Source organism: Rhinatrema bivittatum, chromosome 2 (genome assembly GCF_901001135.1).
Source record: "Rhinatrema bivittatum chromosome 2, aRhiBiv1.1, whole genome shotgun sequence".
Lineage (NCBI taxonomy): Eukaryota > Metazoa > Chordata > Amphibia > Gymnophiona > Rhinatrematidae > Rhinatrema > Rhinatrema bivittatum.
In genome coordinates this window covers 39,715,425-39,720,747 of record NC_042616.1, presented here as the reverse complement: position 1 = coordinate 39,720,747, position 5,323 = coordinate 39,715,425, and positions in this window count along the sequence as shown.

Here is a 5,323-nt window from a genome sequence, read left to right as displayed (position 1 = left end):
ATTTTCTGAAATTTCTGTGTCCAGTTAATTTATTTGGTTCTTAGAGAGTAGGAGGGGGAGTGAGGAGTTGTCAGAGGATGGAAATGAAGAAGGAATCTTAGGCAGGAAGAGTTGAAGGATAAGGGATGGGGGGACAATAGAGGCACAGAGGGAGAAGATGAAAGATAAGGAAAGAGTGAGATGAGGGAAGATGAATCAGGAATGGGTAGGAGGAGAAAGGGAGTCTTGTGGATGGAAGAGGAGGAGAGAAGATCAGGATGAATAAGAGGAGAACTGGGAATGGGGTGGAGGGAAGAGGAGGAGGAGGAGGGAAGATAGGGATAAAGGTAGAGAAGAAAAAAGCCATGGCCCACCAATCGCATCTCCATCTTCTCCATCATCACTTATGCCTCCCTCCAAAGCCTCTTTGATCCCCTCACACCCCAATAGTCCCCCAATCCTTGTATTCACATCCTACACCCCCCCCCAATCTCCTCACACCACTACCCCCTCATTCACTCTCTACACCCAACTTCAATCTCCTCGCGCTTTCCGCAGAATCCTCTCTCACTTTCACATATGCGCTCTCTTCCATGCCCCCTCAATCTCTCTCTAACTTTCTTCTCACATTCACGCATCCCCACCACGCCTGTGATCCCTCGGTCATTCTTTCACCAAGTCTTAAGAGCTCCTCGTTTACTTTCTCCTATCCCCCACATTCTCTCATTCACTTTCTCCCCTAATTCCCTCCCCTTCCACCATGATCCTCTCGCTCATTCATTCCCTCCCCTTCCAAACCATCCCATCACTATTCCTTGCTCACTTTTCTTCTCCATCACCTCATTGTCCGTCATTCCCTGTCATTCACTTCCCCCTACCTGATCCTCTCACTCTCCATGGTTTACTTCTGTTCCCCCTCAATCCATTCATTCTCCCTTCTTTAAAATCGTCGGCTCAGTGTGCTGCAACAGTCAAAAAAGCAAACAGAATGTTAGGAATTATTAGAAAGGGAATGATGAATAAAACGGAAAATGTCATAATGCCTCTATATCGCTCCATGCTGAGACCGCACCTTGAATACTGTGTCCAGCTCTGGTCACCGCATCTCAAAAAAGATATAGTTGCGATGGAGAAGGTATAGAGAAGGGCAACCAAAATGATAAAGGGGATGGAACAGCTCGCCTTTGAGGAAAGGCTGAAGAGGTTAGGACTTTTCAGCTTGGAGAAGAGACGGCTGAGGGGGGATATGATAGAGGTCTTTAAGATCATGAGTGGTCTTGAACGAGTAGATGTGAATCGGTTATTTACACTTTGGATAATAGAAGAACTAAAGGACATTCCATGAAGTTAGCAAGTAGCACATTTAAGACTAATCGGAGAAAATTCTTTTTCACTCAACGCGCAATTGAGCTCTGGAATTTGTTGCCAGAGGATGTGGTTAGTGCAGTTAGTGTAGCTGGGTTCAAAAAAGATTTGGATAAGTTCTTGGAGGAGAAGTCCATTAACTGCTATTAATCAAGTTTACTTAGGGAATAGCCACTGCTATTAATTGCATCAGTAGCATGGGATCTTCTTGGTGTTTGGATAATTGCCAGGTTCTTGTGGCCTGGTTTGGCCTCTGTTGGAAACAGGATGCTGGGCTTGATGGACCCTTGGTCTGACCTAGCATGGCAATTTCTTATGTTCTTCAGTCCCCCTTCCCCACAATCCCCTCACTCCTCCTCATTCACTTTCCCCTTCCTATGATCCTCTCACTCACTTTCACTCTCTCTCCACAATCCCCTCACTTGCCCTCATTCACTCCTATGCAGATCCCTTCACTCACCCTCCTTCCCTCCACACAATCCTCACTCTCATTCACTCCCTCCCCTCACCCTCCTGTCAGGAAACAGGAGCAGGTGTAGGGAGATACCTGATGTTTTACCTCTGGAGGTGACAAAATATGAATATTGACCTCAGACACAAACTATAAAAGAGGGATGCTGTCATGCAAATTTTCTCAAGCATATTCATTGTGAATATCCTGAAAACCTGACTGGCTGGGGGGGGGGGTCACCAGGACAGGGTTGGGAACCACTGGCTTAAGGCATGAGGCAAAGATGAGGTGTTAGCTTCTAAAAAAAAAGTTGTAGCCTCTCACCAGTACAAAGGCAAGAGATGCACCCCCTTCCTATGCAGCCTGGGATAAGGAGAGGGGAATGTTCCCCCAGAAGGAGGGCAGCTCCTCCCACCAGGGGAGAGTAACAGGGGTCTGGGATCAGAAGCCACCACCCAGACCAGCTTACCACCAGCTGCCACTAGAGGGAGCTTCAAACCTCACAAAACAAATTAAGTTCCTTCGGACACTAATTACTCCCTTTAAGCAAAATTCTGGTTCAGATATTTTGCAGCACTTGGCAAGGTTGCATGAAATTTTTGAGGTAGTAGGTGCTCACTCTGGAAAAAGACCAGGTAACCCTACTGCTGTGGAGTTTCAGTGAAGAAGCTCAACATAGCATCCCCGCCGAGGTAAGAGTCCTTATACACCTTTTGAGTTCGCTCCCAAAGAGCACTTTGGGATGTATGCTAATAATGTTATGGCATGGCAAGTCACTTACAACATAATATGTGGCCCTGAGGAAAGTCCCCGAGCTTTTAGCTACTGCTTAAAGCAGACTTTCTTTTATGGGGAGCCCTGTGTCAGAGAAGCTGGCAAGGTCACTTTCAGAAACCTCGTTTTTGAGTCTCTCCTCCCTACTCTTCAAACTCACGTATATCTCTATAGAGAGGCACCCTTAAGTTTCCTATTAGAGGAAGCTGAGAAGCTCCATTTCACTTGCCCCTAGAGAGCAGAATACAGAGAAGAAGGAGAGGAAACAAGTGTCCACCATAAGGCAGAGACCAGAGATACACATGGGAACTCATTCTCTATCTTCTTATCCTAAGTCTGACAGGTCCCAGATGCCTCCCTACCAGCAGCAAGCAGCTGCCTCAGCAGATAACCCAGAAAAGGATGCAGGCAATTTGCAGTCTCACAAGAGAAATGGCAACTGATGGTGTCAGCAAAACTATAACCAGAGACCAGCTGCGGAGAAGCAGCCGGCCAAGCTGACAGCTGCCATCCAGGCCCTCATTGACCAAAAGACACAGTGCGCCCACTACACCCAAGAAAGTTCCCCCCCTAAAAAAACAGAAAATGTCTAAGGAGTCTAAGATTAGCACCGGGACTAGCACACCCCAAGAGGGCCCCAGTACCCCAGGGTCCTCCACTAGCACGCACTGACTAACCGAGCACGGTTTTTTCTCCCCAGGTCTCTACCATAAGTGCCTGGGAGTCTTCCCGATTTGAACCCAGAGATGCCAGTACCTCCACAGTACCAGGTGACATCCAGCCGCCGGAGAGTTCTGTGCCCCTTTCTGGATGTGGACTCTGTCAGGATGCATAAGTATTTCTTAGGGAAATTGAAGCCTCAGGGACTCCGGTACATGATCCCCCATACGAACACAGGTTCTGAGGTTACCCTAGTCACACACAGGGCCTGTTTGACAGACTCGCCACTTCCTTAGAGAGTAGATCCACTCAGAGTAGTCCTGTGCGATCTGGCTCTAGGGCCCTATGGAGGAATGTCCATGGCGGTTAGAGATAAGCCATGGCTCACTAGTCAGATAGGGAAGATGAAATTGAAGCACTCAGTTCTGATCACCAAGCCCCCCCCCCCCCCCCCCCCCCCCGATTAGGACTTCCTGAGTGGGAATTAACTCCTCATGAGACCGTCCCTCATCCTTGATTATGTAAATGAGGTCATGTGGACTCAGGTCAGGTACCCTCTTCAGTATGGAAGAGTTGGATCAATGAGGGTAGGGAACCTGTGGTTCCTGTTTCATAGAGCAGAAAGAGACTATTCTCAGAATAAATTTACAGAGGTCAGCAGATCCCTCTCTACTAGTACCTCACTACTGACAGATTGGAGAAGGGGGGAGATAACGACAATGTTATCCTCATGAAAAAGGAGGCCATATGTAGCATTGTCCTAGATACCAACCAAATGGAGATTTGCCTTGACCAAGCCCCACCTCCCACTGACCAGAACAGAGCTGACCCAGGAGCTCAGGAGGTAAGTCCACCTCTAACCAAAAACACACACCTGGCACACCCCAGCATGCTGAACGACGCACCGGAGTGCAGATGCCATTTCAGTGTATGTCCAGCTAGCAGACACAAAACCTACAGGCACCCCTGATGCACAGTAGTGATGACTTTTTCAAGAGTAAGTCCCTCTTCTGCAAGGTAAAAGGTAAGAGAGAGCTGATTGCAGTAAAACACGATAATACTTTGGTAGAGATACCTGGATATGAAACTAAGTTGCAAGTAGGATCACGTAACTTACTACTGAAGTTAGGCAGTAAAAAATTTCAAATACAACTTATTTATATTTTTATATTCTGCTTTTTGACACTTCAAAGTGTACATCAAAGCAGATTACATGCAGGTATTTCCCTAAACCCACAGGGCTTATAATCTAATTTTGTACCCGAGGCAATGGAGGACAAAGTGACTTGCCCAAGGTCACAAGGAACATAAACTCTGGTTTCCCTGGGTCGTAGCCCACTCCTCTAACCACTAGGCTGAACTCCATTAGTTTCACCAATGTATTTGGACTCAGACTGTCTCATCAGATTGGGAGCCTATGTCAACCTAGTGAATGATGTTGGGAGCCGACTAGAAGGCGATAGGGTGAGCAGCCCTGACATTCACAAGTTGCTCGGGTTCAGCCAGGCAGTCACGCAAGCATATGAAGTGAGCGCTGAGGAAGCCGTATGCAAAATTATCCCCTCAAAATCAGAATAGCCAAAGGTCAACAAATGTTAGACAAATTGGCTTTCTTCTCACTGAACACCTGAATCTGGGTTGTCTATGGGAGCCTCACTTTGTATGGAGGTGTTGGACACAGTACTGTACCTGTAATGACTAATACCAGAACAATCCTTATTGGTGAATCATTCCCTGATCTGGGAAATTACCTATGAACACTGAGGTATACTCTGGAGAAGATCCACCCCCCGCCTGTTGCAAAACGTTACCTAAAGGCCTCATCAACTTCTAAGGTTCAACTGGAAAACGACTGCCTTCTGCTGTCAAGGGAGCTTGATGGAAGTGAGACAGATGACATCCAGAGTGAAGGGCTTCAAACTGTTAGCTTGGTTCAGAATCGCTCCGTCTCAGAGGACAGAGAAGAGCAGGTGGAGATAGCTCCCAATGCAGTCCTCCCCGGATTCATGGAGAGAGTAAACACTAACAGTCAGTTCATGAAAATGGATACTTGCACGAGCTCAGCAGAGAACGATCAGTTAAAAGATAAACATA